General features: G+C 33.6%; 1 protein-coding gene across 7 annotated transcripts in view; it reads right to left on the bottom strand.

Moving 5' to 3' along the window:
• Positions 1–10167, bottom strand: part of LOC139520536 (vitamin D3 receptor-like) — a 147409-nt gene extending 137242 nt beyond the window's left edge. For 5 of the 7 annotated variants that reach the window (XM_071313256.1, XM_071313261.1, XM_071313254.1 and 2 more), the window contains exon 1: positions 10069–10167. The gene's annotated coding sequence lies outside the window, so the exon portion shown is untranslated. Of the gene's footprint in view, positions 1–9926 lie in introns of all 7 variants that reach the window. The other 2 variants (XM_071313255.1, XM_071313263.1) reach the window with 2 other exon arrangements.
• Between the last annotated feature and the right edge of the window lie 6530 nt (positions 10168–16697).

Raw genomic sequence — 16697 nt, 5'->3', positions numbered from 1 at the left:
TTTATATACATAATAAAGTACATAATTAATCAATCGTTCTAATTTGAAACATTTTCTCATATGCAAACGAAGGTACATGTATGACCCACTGATGGCATATATGAGGTGCTCGATATGCACAAGATTACATTAGGAACCACTGAATAGCTGGTCAGTCTCCAGTTTGCAACAAGAACTGATTAGAAGCCATGTGTTACATCAGAATGGCTGGTTAGGTCCAGATTGCAACAAAAATTAGAAAGGGGCCACTAATTTCCACATAATGGACAATTAAATACCAGTTTTCTACAAGAATTTGTTAGGCCACTGATTGCCACTGAAACAATGGCTAGTACTAAGGAACCAGATTACAATAAAATTGGTAACAGCCACTAATTACCACTGAATGGATGGTAAAGTACCATATTGCCCTCACAATTGGTAAGGAGCCACTGATTACCACTGAATGTAGGGGTAAGTATCATATTGACACCACAGTTGGTAAGGAGCCACTAATTACCAGTGAATGGATTTTAATACCATATTGCCCTCACAATTGGTAAGAGCCACTGATTACCACTGAATGGATGTTAAAGTATCATATTAACACCACAATTGGTAGGAGCCACGAATGACCACTAAATGGATGGTTCAGTACCATATTGGCGCCACAATTGGTAAGGAGCCACTAGTTACCACTGAATGGAGGGTTAAGTACCATATTGACACCTCAATAGGTAAAGAGTCACTCATTACCAGTGAATGGATGGTTAAGTACCATATTGACACAGCAATAGGTAAGGAGCCACTGAATACCACTGAATGGATGTTAAAGTACCATACTGCACCCACAATTGGTAAGGAGCCACTGAATACCACTGAATGGATGTTAAAGTACCATACTGCACCCACAATTGGTAAGAGCCACTGATTACCTCTGAATAGATGGTTCAGAACCATATTGCCGCCACAATTGGTAATGAGCCACTAATTACCACTGAATGGAGGGTTAAATACCATATTGACACCTCAATAGGTAAAGAGCCACTAATTACCAGTGAATGGCTGGTTAAGTACCATATTAACAACACAATTGGTAAGAGCCACTGATTACCACTAAATGGATGGTTCAGAATCATATTGTCGCCACAATTGGTAATGAGCCACTAATTACCACTGAATGGAGGGTTAAGTACCATATTGACACCTCAATAGGTAAAGAGCCACTAATTACCAGTGAATGGATGGTTAAGTACCATATTGCACCCACAATTGGTAAGAGCCACTGATTACCACTGAATGGATGTTAAAGTACCATACTGCACCCACAATTGGTAGGAGGCACTGATTACCACTGAATGGATGTTAAAGTACCATATTGCACCCACAATTGGTAAGAGGCACTGATTACCACCGAATGGATTTTAAAGTACCATATTGCACCCACAATTGGTAATGAGCCACTGAATACCACTGTATGGAGGGTTAAGTACCATATTGCACCCACAATTGGAAAGGAGCCACTAAATACCACTAAATGGATGTTAAAGTACCATACTGCACCCACAATTGGTAAGAGGCACTGATTACCACTGAATGGATGTTAAAGTACCATATTGCACCCACAATTGGTAAGAGGCACTGATTACCACTGAATGGATTTTAAAGTACCATATTGCACCCACAATTTGTAAGGAGCCACTGAATACCACTGAATGGATGTTAAAGTACTATATTGACCCAACATTAGGCAAGAGCCACTAATTACCACTGAATGGTCTATGGATGTTAAAGTACCATTTTGCACCCACAATTGGTAAGGAGCCACTTATTACCACTGAATGGATGGTTTATGTTAGTTGTTAGATTGCCACAAGAACTGCCTTAAGAGTCCTTGAATACAAATGAATGGGTGTTGTAATACTTGATTGCCACAATAACTGTTTAGGATCCACTGATTACCAATGAATGGATGGTTTATAATAGTACAAAACTACCACAAGAACTGGTAACTAGAACCTGAATACCACTGAATGGATGGTTTATGTTAGGTACTGGATTGACAACAGAACTGTTTATAGAGCCACTAACTACAAATGAATGGCTAGGTATCAGAAGAAATGATTATAAGCCAAATTCACAATGATTACCACTGAATTGATGGTTAGGTCATGACAGATTATTTTTTAGTTCATTGATGTACATTGTTAAATCAGTCCTTTCAAGCTTTCCCTTAGATTTGTCTTATATGTTTTCATACAGCCAGGGGTGGTCTTTTAGAGATTTCAACTCCTAAATGGTATATTAGAAAAGCTTCATTTTAAATAAAGGAGTCTAGCGGCCATGAGTTAGTGGCTTTACCCAATTATGGTTTAATCAACTGTAATATTAATATTCATTTGAGGAGTAATGTTTCATGACAGACAGTATTATAAATTACAACACAATTTATAATCACCACAGAGAAAATCAATAGCTATTATAAAACACATAAAAGTGTGAATTTTTACATGAATCACTTAATAATGTAGAAAAAACATCAAATCAACTTTTTTTTGGGCATTTTCAAACAAATGCATATTTACTTAGAAATTCCACATTAGTACATTTAATACAACACCTACAATTAAAGTTCTAGTTAACTAACAAAAAATATCAATTGAACTTTATATGGATACAAATTAACATATTTTTATCAATATCTTCAAAGAGAAGTATTTTTATAGAAACATAATGTTTTCAACAATTGAATATTTCAGACATCAATAGAAAAGACTTTATATTTTAATGTGAAGTTACATCTTGTCAAATGTAACATAATGGTTTACAAAATCTGTAATTTTCAAGTGTAAATAAGTCAGTTCAATAAATATCATTCAATCTCAATATTATTAAGCCATTATGAAGTAATATTGCCCTTCTGAAAACAATTTTAATATTGTCTCTACTTTTATATAACCTTTTCCTACAACTAATAAGAAAGAGGGAAAACATGCTGTGTGGAAGGTTGAGCTCTTACAAAGAAAATTTAACCCCATCACTTCTTTTTTGGGGTCCCATGCCAGAAACCTGTAATCAAGTGGATTTCATTCAGTGGCTGTTTTTTATATCTGTTTTTCATTCATTGTTGTTGTATTAATCATGCCTGCTGCTGCTTAAGTTTTTAATTTTGAATGTTTTCACATTTTGTCATACCAGAGACTCTTATAGCTTAGTATATTGTAATATCGCACAACATCTAAAATTTAAGAGACTTTTTAACTCAGTCAGGCCTGAGTGGCTGAGTGGTCTTCATAGTTACTACTGTAATTACTAGTCAGTCAACACTGAGGTTGTGAGTTCGAACCCTGATCATGTGGGTGCACTCAATTCCAATCTTAATTGACTAGGATTGTCAGGTCGTGGTTTTCTCCAGGTACATCGGCTCCGTCTACCAATAAAAACTGGCCACCACGAAAGAGCCCAAACCTGGTGCTTAAAAGTGGGGTTAAAAACTCAAAATTTGATTGTGATCAAATTTTTGACATAATTAATATGAGTATCTGACACAAAACAAATGTCAAGATCTTACAAATCTATTGCGCAATATTGTGCAATTGAAGATTTCTTCTTCAAACTTTTCAAAAATTTGAAATTTGAGAAATTTGGAAAAAAATGAAAACTACTACCACCCCCTTTTTTTGCCTATTAGTCCAAAACCTGACATTTCTTTATACATAATTTACAAGAAGTGTAAAGGAGGTAAATGTGAAACATACCCAACATTCTAGTGAAATGCTTTTGAGTTACCTCCCTTACACTGCTTTTAAATTGTCTTAATTGTCCATTGACCAGAAAAACCTAGTTTTCCCCTTTTTATGCCCCTAATTTCAAAACATTTAGGGCCATAACCCCCCCCCCCCCCCCCCCCTAGTCTATACTAACCATCCCTTCATGGTATGGAAACTTGTGGTATAATTTCAGAGAGATTCATACACTTAAACACAAGTTATTGTTTGAAAACTACAAAAATGCTTATTTTGGGGCCATTGGCCCCTAATTTCTACACTATTGAGACCATAACTCCCAAAATCAATCCAAACCTTCCTTTAGTGGTATTGAACCTTTTGGTAAAAACTTTATAGAAATCCATTCACTAAAATCAAAGTTATTGTCTGGAAACTAAATGTGTCTTTAGGCGACGAGGACACAGAAGACGACGACGACGACATGATAGCATTATACGAAGCAAAAACTTTTTTGCAGTCGTATAAAAACCAAAGTAATTGCAGAGAATCAATGGCTTTTCATCAATTATGTTCTACAAGGAAGTTGCAGGATTTTCTTAATAGGAAGACCTATTTAGTGGCCTTGGGACTGTTTTCTGTTCTTTTGGTTAGGTTGTTGTCTCTTTGACAAATTCCCTGTTTCCATTCACAATTTTATTGAAAAAAATGTTCTTAATTTAATATTATATATTTAAAAGACTATAAATAAGTGCTAAGTTTGTTGCCATGAAACTTTGATACACAAGATAGTTGCAAAAGGTATTTAAATTGTAAATAATTTTCAAATGTTAAAAGACTATTTTTTTAGCTCCAGCTTTGAAACTTTTTTAATGATGAACCCTTTATACATTAATTAGCATTTGTTATCATGAAATAAAATTAATAATTGAAATTAACTTTTTGAGGGTTATTATATAGGCCTGGCCTCTCTAATTTTTGGTATACATGTATATTGCTTCTAATAGTAATTAATAAATAATAAGTTATAGAACTCTAGCTTACCAATAATTAACAAATTACATTCATTACATGTCATTGCTGTAAAATCGGTCACCTGTATTCCAAATCAGAATCCATTTGTCAGATCTGAGGTTGTTCTGATTATAGTTACTGAGTCCACATGTCCCTACTGTCTGGTCAGAAAAATCAATTGATACTTTTGTCAACTGTCATTTATATAGAATCACTTTTCACTGTAACCTTATAATTATTAATTAACATTCACTTTTTTTCCAATTGATACCTATGTCATGTAGAATAATAATCTAATGTGTGGTCAATTATCACATTAACCTTAATATTAACCTTTTTTTTTTACCAGAAAGTAAAATGTTTACATAATCAGGTTAAACCTTCCTTACAAGAAGGTTATCACACTTTCCCGTTTACATCAGTTTTTGCTTTTTGTGTTATTTTTTAGGGAAAAAACAGATATATTATTAATTTTTAAGCCTTTAATATTTGGTCTTTTTCAGTACTAAATCATGTGATATTACATGTATATACAGTTGTATGCGATTGATAATTCTTCAATTTCCCCTTTTTCCCCAATCATCCAGGGGTAGAATTTTATTACCAAAGAAATTAATTGTCTACAGCAGAATCAGTTGAATTTAGTTATCAAACTTACATTGTACCATGCTTATAATTTGATAGGCCAGACACAAGTTTCATCTACATACATGCAGGACTCATCAGTTGAATTTAACCAGTCGATTTTAACTTATAGCAGTCCACTTGTCCCATTGAATATAGGGGCAGGCCATTTTCAAAAGGGGGAGGGGGAGTTCCAACCAAATTTCCCCATTCAAATGCTTTGATGGTCATAGAAAAATGGGGGTTCCAACCCTAGCAACAGGTTATTAGTTTATTGATACTTAAATTCAAAATTTAACACTATAAGGTAAGGGGAGAATCAGGATTCAATATTTAATACAACTGCTTATATTTAACCACCATTTTTTTCATCAAATATGGGATTAGAATTTTTATTATTAGGAAAACACCATAAAACCCCTCCACCAACCTCTTGAAATGTAATGGTTGTTTCCTCAAGAATGCATTGAACATTGGTATACTGTATACATCTTCTAGTATCCTAAAATGTGGGAGATTTGTTCGCTTATTGTAATTTTAGTGTTTTAAATCATTTCATCATTTTCAAATTAAGCTATTCAATAAAATAAACATTTACAAGTTTGAAAAGAAGGAAGAAGGCTCATTAGGTTTCTGAAAAAAAGCTTTATTATAACATATATAAGTTTTAAAATAATAAAGAAGAAAATATGTTTAAAATTACTTCCAAATAAGTATATTATGTATATATATAATTAAAACTGACGAGGAAAGGTAACACACGGCCAGCGAAAGCTCTTTTTTATGAGAGCCCAGGTGGTTGTGTGGTCTAGCGGGACGGCTGCAGTGCAGGCGATTTGGTGTCACTATATCACAGTAGCATGGGTTCGAATCCCGGCGAGGGAAGAACCAAAAATTTGCGAAAGCAAATTTACAGATCTAACATTGTTGGGTTGATGTTTAGACGAGTTGTATATACATTACATGTATGTACACAGCCATGTATCACCATCATTGATGGCGATCCGATGGATACATCTGTTGTAGAGTTGTCACTGACTCAGACGTACTTATAAATATAATTATTTTCTGTGACTGTATATTACATTAATTTGTAGGATCCTTTACTATAGATAATTTAGCTGATCTGTAACAATAACATCTTCATGCCTTATATATCTTGTACTGTAGTACGCCGCTAGATTAAAACTGACGAGGAAAGGTAACACACGGCCAGCGAAAGCTCTTTTTTATGAGAGCCCAGGTGGTCGTGTGGTCTAGCAGGACGGCTGCAGTGCAGGCGTTTTGGTGTCACGATATCACAGTAGCATGGGTTCGAATCCCGTCGAGGGAAGAACCAAAAATTTGCTTTCGCAAATTTATAGATCTAACATTGTTGGGTTGATGTTTAGACGAGTTGTATATAATATACATGTATATATATTATAGGTTATTTTGATTCGTTAAATAAAATTGAATTTATGTAAGAAACTTTCTTTAATTGTACTACATTGCATTTAATTTGGCATTCATTTATCATGTTTATATCTTTATTCATAAATATAGTTTAAACATATATACATATATTTGGTAAAATGTTAAATAAAAGGGCAGAGCAGGTTCTCAAAATTGCTTGCACGTAAATGTTTATGAAACAAGAACAATAACTAGAGAAGACTCTTTGTTCAATTTTCTGGTTTAAAAACCATGAAAACACCAAAATTACATATGTACATGTATCAATATGAATATATAATGATGCAATTGACATACTGTTTGATTTTGTATTGACTTTTAATTTCCTGTACATTTGTACCCATAGTGAGATTGAACAGGATGTATACAAAATATAATAAATTTTCAGAATCATAAGTATAAAGATTTAATAAATTTTTTAAATTTTTATGACACATAAATGACATAATCAATACTGTTGATACCATTGACCGATTATGAGAACAGAATTCTCTTTTCGCTAGGTTCTGAAATAAGGATGCCAACATCATTTTTTAATAAAAAAACAAAAGGATAAATGTATTATTGTAACTTTGCTAAGTTATAACTTAATAAGCAGCTGCGCCATGAGCACATGATATGCCCGTTTCGTTTTTGAAGAATAAAGTAATTAAAGTTCAATCACTTCTCAATAAAATAAATCATAAATTCATGAAAATTTGAGTCCATAGATATAAACGATTAAGCAAAGTTTAATAAGAACTGCTAAAAGCATTTTTGAGTTATTGTCTGAAAACTGGAATATCCCCACTTTTTTAATGAATAAAATCCCAGAACTTGGAAACGTAAAATCTATAATTTATAAAAAAAAAAACAAAGGGAGCTAACATCAATAGATATAAACTATTCATCAAAGTGTCATGAGAACTGCTGAAGTATTTTTGAGTTAATGTTGTCAGAAAATTGGGAAATCCCCCTTTCTTTATGAATAAAACCCCAGGACTCAATGTAAACATGAAAATTTATACAAAAAAAAAGGAGCTCATGTTATTGATATAAACAATCCACCAAAGTTTTAACTTTTATACAAATTGGTTATAGCGTAAATTAAATGTCCGACATGTTGAACGGACAAACGGACAGACAAAGGTATACAAACAAACCTTAAGCCAACTTAATTTCTTGAGCTTAAGAATTTAAAGCTGCATGAATGTGAGAGTACATTTATATAAAAATAACACAAATATAAACCTGTAATTTTTTTGTGTGATCTATAAAAAATGCTCTTTTTCTAGCATTTTTCCAAAATCTTTGAGATCTGTGTTTGTTAAGTACTTTGAATGATAATAAACAAATGGCTGATTATCATAACTTGGGTGCTCGCAATTTGAATGATAGAATACAACCATAAAAGGCACATTCAATTGTTCATAACCATTTCACACCAAAAAAAAAACATTCATAGAACCACAGGGCATGTACCATAGGCATAGATGTGTAACCGGAGAGCATGTATCTACTCTACAAATTTATATCGTCACCACCGGGATAGGAACGCCGGTCGCCTGCTTGACAGTCAGTGTGCTAACCCACTGAGCCAAAGAATTGATTCCCTAGCTCAGATCATTAAGACTGGCTTTATATGTTCTATCTGTACTAAGGAGGGGAAGCAACCCTGCTACACTATTCCCCCACCACAAGAGTCATCATATCTTTATACATGTATATGACTCTAAACAACACAAACCCTGGCTATACTCCAGATGACCATTGTGGATTTTTTAGTTGGTCGCCAAATGTAACCAGAGGGCATGTATCTACTCTACATAATTATATCGTCACCACCGGGATTTGAACGCCCGTCGCCTGCTTGACAGTCAGTGCGTTAACCCACTGAGCCAAAGAATTGATTCCCTAACTCAGTTGATTAAGACTGGCTTCATATGTTCTACCTGTACTAAGGCCTGCTACATATGTTTTGGGGCAGAAATATCGTTATTAAGACAATGTATAACACATACATTTTTTTGTACCAGCTGACTTCTATGATAGTGGGTCTCATTGAGGTCTAAGCGTGACGAGGGATTGACGATTTTTTGTAAGCGTGACACATGAAAGTCAAATTATTGTGCCAGGAAAACGGGAAATGAGGTCTAGCGGGACCCGGGAAATGACAAAAAAATGAGAATTGCTTACGTACATGTACATAGTGTAAGCGGGATACAGGAATCTCATGACAAAACAGTAAGCGGGATACAGGAATCTGACAAAACAGTAAGCGGGATCCGGGATCGGAACCCCCCAATGAGACCTCCATGATACTGCGATAGAAATTCACGAGGATATCTATTGGGGTAAAAAAAAACGAAGTCTAATACACAATCTCATGTTTAGTCTGAGATTACTCTGACGTCCAACGACTGTTTTGCCAGACAAGCTGGCAAAACAGCCGTCGGACGTCAGAGTAATCTCGGACTATCTCATGTTGTGTATTGACTATAATCTTTCAATCAGTTTAATTGAGGTCTGGAGCTGGCATGTCAGTTAACTGCTAGTAGTCTGTTGTTATTTATGTATTATTGTCATTTTATTTATTTTCTTTTGTTACATCTTTTGACATCAGACTCGGACTTCTCTTGAACTGAATTTTAATGTGCGTATTGTTATTGTTTTACTTTTCTACATTGGCTAGAGGTATAGGGGGAGGGTTGAGATCTCATAAACATGTTTAACCCCGCCGCAATTTTGCGCCTGTCCCAAGTCAGGAGCCTCTGGCCTTTGTTAGTCTTGTATGATTTTAAATTTTAGTTTCTTGTGTATAATTCGGAGTTTAGTATGACGTCCATTATCACTGTACTATTATGCATATTTTAGGGGCCAGCTGAAGGACACCTACGGGTGCGGGAATTCTCGATGCATTGAAGACCCATTGGTTGCCTTCGGCTGTTGTTTGCTCTATGGTCGGGTGGTTGTCGCTTTGACATATTCACCATTTCCTTTCTCAATTTTATTGTGAATGCGGATCTGTAACAAAATTCATCATGAACATTTTTTCTTATAATTTGTCACTGAACCATTTAAATGTCAAGGCTAGTTGGAGGATGTCTGCAATCGCATGAAGTACATGTACACAATATGTAAGATGCTTACAGATATTCAGATACTTGTTGCTGTACGTTGTACTAAGTGACCTTTCGTCATTGATTGAGTTTTCCGTGGGTATTTCAATGTAAGTTTTATGAAAATTGCCCTTTGTTCTAACGTTGTGTGTCTTTTAACCTTCTATACTTACATTTAAGGCTTTTGGAACGTTTTTCCTTGCAAAAAGGGCAAAATATTGATGTCGATCAGAAACTAAATAGATTTAATTTCCCACAAATCTTGTAACCGGATATTTACTTTCAAAGTTAAGAATTTGTCATCCTCCAGGTGGATCTGAATTCTTTCCGGGAATAATAGTTAACTGTGCATGTACAACTTTGTACCAGAGCTCGAGACACACAGGCACCTATCTCAGAAAAAAATCCTATATACCCTTATATAACGCCAAATTTTCAGCCGTTGAAAAAATTATTACGATTGACATACTTGGGTAGGATTGCTACGGATTATTCCGACCAAAAAATGTAGGCGAGTTATACACCATTGTAAAGATGAGTCAATTTAGATTTACGATATTACAAGTTTTAGTCGGGTTGACAACCTAGAAAGTCATTAGTGGCATATAACAGAATTTCGTCACCGCCTGACATTTTTCGAAAATGCAAGTTAAGTACCTTGTGTTATATTAATAAGGTATATATGTTTACAAAACTTTTGAATTTTTCGAAAAACTAAGGATTTTCTTATCCCAGGCATAGATTACCTTAGCCATATTTGGCACAACTTTTTGGAACTTTGGATCCTCAATGCTCTTCAACTTTGTACTTGTTTTGGCTTATATATTCAAATATTTTGACATGAGCGTCACTGACGGATGAGTCTTATGTAGACGTAACGCGCGTCTGGCGTACTAAATTATAATCCTGGTACCTTTGATAACTCTAATCGAACTATATGAATATTAGTATCAGTATCAGTATTAGTATAAGTACAACTAGGTTTTCATTCATTAGGAGTCTCTTCCTATACCGAGGAGTAACAAGCATCATTATGTGAGTATTTGACCTGTAACTTGTCATGATAAAACAATATACACCAAATATCAAATCAAAATCTTCAAGCATGAAGAAAAAATTCCGGAAAACAGATTTGCCGGACTGACGGACTGACGGACAGAGTGCAAACCTAAAGTCCTCTCGACTTGGTCGGTAGGGGACGAATAAATGAATAGGTGCTGATAGTTTCAATCTTTCTGTTTGGTCAATAAAATATTATTTAGTACGTGAGTATTTGACCTGTAACTTGTCATGATAAAACAATATACACCAAATATCAAATCAAAATCTTCAAGCATGAAGAAAAAATTCCGGAAAACAGATTTGCCGGACTGACGGACTGACGGACAGAGTGCAAACCTAAAGTCCTCTCGACTTGGTCGGTAGGGGACGAATAAATGAATAGGTGCTGATAGTTTCAATCTTTCTGTTTGGTCAATAAAATATTATTTAGTACGTGATTTTTTTTCTGGTGGTTTCTGATGGTTTTTCGCCATCCAGTTTGCAATGCAAGGCATGATGCAGTTCTGTTGATTCATTAGACACATCAACTGACAAGTCAGGATTGCTCTGTTTTATTTATATGACTAACATTCCACATACAAATATAGTTAGTTTGTTGTGGCTAAGTGGGCCGGGCTAAGTTAATATCTATGTTATATCAGGTCCGCATTTCTATAGTCCTCGGGTGTATCATTATCTTTATAACGTATCTTGTGATAAAAAAAAAAGAAAAAAAACGGCAAGTATCTATTTTTTTTAAATTCTTTTTAACATAACTTTGAAACTTACTTGTTTAAATAAATCAGTTGTAGTTTAAATAGTAATAATAATGTAAAGAGACCTACTAGCTTTCTAAATACAGCAATCTATATAAAATCCCCAACTTGAAGAGCATCCTTTAGAACTGTCCATTATCAGTTAAACGCGAAGAAAATGTGAAAATAAGATCAAATCGTAGGAATGGAATTCGTAAAATTATCTTCTAGATTAACATAATACGAACCTCATATGCATTCGGTTTCCAAGGTGTCTTGTAGTTTAGACTCAGGACAAGAGCAGTGACAAAAAAAAAATCACATTTAAAAATAACAACTCAAATAATAACTACTGTACATGAACTCATTCAAGATATTATCAAACAAATATCAAAATATAGGAGAATCCAAAATTAAAATCATTCAATTGTTAGAAAAAAAACCTTGACTAAAATAGTCTGTCATTTCATGCATTGATCATTTTACTTCATTTTACACTTTCGTGAAAGGGGGTTTTTAAAGGTCTTATTTTATTCATGTGACAATAGAAGCAATGTGCGACTAAAACTATATCAAATATTTATACAAGAGATGTAAAGAACTGTTTTGAATGACTTTCAACTAGGACATTTCGTTTTCTGGTTTAGTGGACTATAGTTCGTAGAACAGAGTCTTTCTCCCACCGTTTCTTGTCTGAATAACAAAGAGTAAAGACGTGAAAGGGTCATGACGGTTGCGGGCATATTTTTCAAACATACCATTGTCTAAGATATATAATACTGGTATCTGAGTATTTCAAATCTAACTGACACCACTTCAAATTCATCTTTAAATTACCTGAATCACATTGAGTGACTCTGAAGTGGACGGGATTGCCATTATTGAATTGGTTAAGGGTTTTCATTCTGATTTTTTTGTATTGGCATGGAACTTTCATTGGATGTTTTTTTTTTACATAATTACATTGTGTATCTCTTATTATTATTTTCGACCTTGTTTCTCATCTCTTACTTAACAACTTACTTAACATCAAATTTTAATAAATGTCCACTTTATTATAAGAACCAGGCAGAGTTCTATATATACATGTGATGTATGAGGGTTTTCATATTTTATCTATAATTGGCCTAATAGAAGCAGTAAATGAATAATGCTCAAAAAATAATTTTCAGTGGGAAAATATGAGTGGTTGCCATGATAAAGGGCACTCTATTTTGGGTTGTTAAGCGTGGTAAAGTATTTTAAAAATCAGCTAAATCACTACAATTCAGAGCCTGATTATGAATAGAATCATGCATTTTTCATTAATGTTCATATGTAACATTGATACAACTTGGTATAAGCTTCATTTTAGTGAAGATTGCATGTCAACCAAATTTGTGTATTTTTTAAAAAAATTTCCCCAAAAATGCATGTTTTCAACTTTTCTGAATAATTTTTTTTTTGCAAAATTATAAAATTTTCTCTGGTGTTTTTCACAAAAGTGCAAATGTGTTTGGAATTAGCACTGCAGTTATGAAGTTTGGATACTACTTTACCAAATAAAATAGAAAAAAAATGCGTGGGACTTTCTTTAGTTTTATCACCATAGCAACCAATGTTTTCCTTGGAAACAGAGTTTTTATTTGCAGAATATTGCAGTTTAAGAGCTTAAATGTCCTGAGCACCTGGTTTTCACTCTTTTGATTCCTTCATTAATCCCCTATCGATATTTACTAGTGTTTTGACAAGTTAATTAATTTGAAACTGAGATGCGAAAGATAAAAAAGTAATTAAAAATGCGCAGCAACCTCAGTGTTGAAAAAATAGTGCACTGGAAATTCTGTAGTAGAATTTTTCAATTTATCTTCTTATTTTTTGAAATGAAAAAGGAAACGCTTCGCTTCCCTGATTCAACCAAGATAACTTACGATGCCGGAGTGAATGCCCCCTCCACTACGATGGTGGCATTCCAATCTAATTAAAATTAAATCCTTTAATCTTAATTAGATTGATGGCATTCAAACTTATTACAGAGTGAAACATTCTTTGTAATATCAAGACAACTCAGCAAACTCTAAGACTTGAGTTATTGATGAAGAATAGAGTGTAAACAATAGACTGAAAAAAACCTTGCAGCATGAAAGTCGAACTTGAGGATACTGTCAGTATAATCTGATTGTTTGTTATAAGATATATAATTATTCATATAGAATTGTATACTCTTAGAATAAAGAAATGACGACGGTAATTGCAATGTTATAGCACATAACTGCTTGATAGTTTCTGCTTAGAATGTTCTGTTATTGTCACAGCAGTCCATTACTGGAAGTCCATAACTAGGATTCCAGTAACATCATTAATTTATGCTGTGTATGATTAGCATTGTGGTATGTTAATAACAAGTGTATTACATGAGAAAATTATAATCTTTCTTAGAGAGGTCAATGTTCCCTCCCCAAACATGAACAACAACAACAACAACATTCATTTCTAAAAAAATTGATTCTTTTCAATAGCTGCGAATACAGTGTTACACTGTATTAATTATGTGATGATTTGGTATCTAAGGCTAGATTGTTTATATTAGTAACTGTTCTGCAGAAGCCTCATTTAATGCATTTGTATATACTTTAATAAAACATAGAAAAGAGTAAGATGTTTCGCGGGTAAACTTTGGGTCAGGTCAAATGTGAAGGGGTGTTCCAAAGGAAACTCAGATACGAGTAACGAGACACTTCGGTAGAACACCCCTCCTTCAGGAATGGTACAGCTCCCATCGGGGTATATAAGCAGGAGAGATTCCTAGCTCAGGGTCACCGACCGTACAAGGGCTGTATAGCCAGTCAAGGTCGTTAAAAACTTCCATTTGTTTGCTCAGGGTCGATTGTCATAAGTCTTCGTAGACATAAGACCAAGGTACGGTACGTTGGTATTCGAGATCGCAGTCTCGTTTATATTAGATTTAATTGATAATATTACTAAGTGTAATAAAGAACAGGTCGGTGCCTGTTATAAATACGGACTGTCTTGTACATTTACAAGTTGAACCGTATTGTACCGTATAGGACAAGTGTGAGTCTGTGTGACCACCTTGTAAAGTACATAATTGTACCAGAGGAACAAAGACGAAGTGTGTAAACTTGTAGGGTACATTATTATACCAGGAGGACAAGTTTGTTCCTGACCCAGGACAAATTTGTAATAGTACAAATTTGTACTAGTGTATATATTTTGAGTAGAATAGTTTATAGATAGTTCATTAAAGATTGCAAAGAGCAGTTGTACATATTTTGGTTCATTGACGTTAATATTTGAATAAAGATTATTTGTTATATGTTTTGTAAATAGAGCAATTTTGGATCCAGTATCAAACTGGTAACGGACTCATTCTAAAATAGAAACAGACACGCTTACCCTGTGTACACGTTACAATTAGTATTGGTTTAGTTTGATCCTGTATATTTGTTATCTATATATATGTTACAGTGAATTTGTATAATCAGGGATTATGTAGAATCCCTGATTTTTCAGGGAATATGTAGAATCACTAAAATCATTAGTAATTATGTATAATCCCTGAAAATGACCAGTGATTTTACATAATCACTGAACATTTTAATAATTATTCTACAAATTCCCTAATATTTTTTTCAGGGATTATGAATAATTTAAGGATCCTTTGTTTGATAAAAAAGAATAATACATATAGACTAATCATCATTTTTTACTTTCATAGTTTAGTTTAAACATATTTTTTTGCTGAATTAAAGCAAAATGGATTAGACACAAGTAATTCATACTTTCATATTCCTTGTAGATGAACTAATTTTGCTTTTTAACACAGAGGATGATCTTAAAGATACAACCAACTGAAGGTTTGGAGATAAAGTTGAACACTTTCAAAATTAATATTATCAAGATTCACTTTAAAGCGATAACTTTACATGTATTGTTTGTTTATTAAAAGCCAGAGTCCAATGGATATTCATGTTCTATTTGTAAATCCACAGAGCATGTTATTTGTGGTACATGGAAAACAAATGTTGAAGACGATTATGGAACATCTGGTTTTTTTTGGGGTTTGTTTTGTTTTGTTTTTGTTCAAATGAACAAGAAATTTAAACAGAGAGAAATTACGCATCTAAATGTATAGAAAATCTAAGGATTGACAATTAGAACAAAAGTTTAGAGGAAGCTGGCATTTGGTGTAATATTCCCTTAGCATGATTCCACAGGGTAAAAAAGGAAAGGGGATACCAAAAAACTTAATGATAATTGTTCACCAAAAGTCTGATAAAGGATATCGCCTTATAAAAAACATGGTTTCTTGCTTGAACCACATCGGTGTTGCTAATTCCCTTTTTGGGGGTACCTTCAGATGTTTTACTGAACACTTTATTTCTCTTAAGCTGGTCATAAAATCTGATTCGATATGTTAATGAAAATGGTTTCTAAAATGTGGATATTGTGGTAATAACAGATGAGAGGCATTTGGGTGCAATCAACAGTTTTTTCTATGACGTCATATTTTGAGGGACCATGTAAAAGTGACCCTAAGTGGTGGACTGATTAATAAAGATACTTGTATAAAACTAGATATCACTGGAATCAGAATGTTCTCTAGTTTATAATGGAATAAAAAAAAGTGTACTTTTAATAGTATAAAAAAGTTTTATCCAGAAAAACTGGGGAAAACATTGCCTAATTTAAGCTTAAACATATATTTACAACTAAATACAAAAAACATGATACTTTTTCACCAATTATGTTGATAAAAAGGGACTTCCCTCCATGTCTATTTTTAGTTGGGGAATAACCCCTAATTTTTTTTATACGAAACTATTTATAGCACCCTTTATTTTAATATATTGTGTTTAACATTTTAATATATTATGCCTAACACTTAAAAAAAATTGGGTTATCATTTTGATATTTTGTGCTTAACATTTTACAGTTTATGTTCATACAGTGTAATGCTGTTTTATTATGATCATTTATAGCATAAATTATTTGACTTTTATTCA

This window comes from Mytilus edulis, chromosome 4 (genome assembly GCF_963676685.1).
Source record: "Mytilus edulis chromosome 4, xbMytEdul2.2, whole genome shotgun sequence".
In the NCBI taxonomy this organism is placed as follows: domain Eukaryota; kingdom Metazoa; phylum Mollusca; class Bivalvia; order Mytilida; family Mytilidae; genus Mytilus; species Mytilus edulis.
The sequence above is the reverse complement of the archived record's forward strand: the minus strand, read 5'-3'. Positions and strand labels throughout refer to the sequence as shown.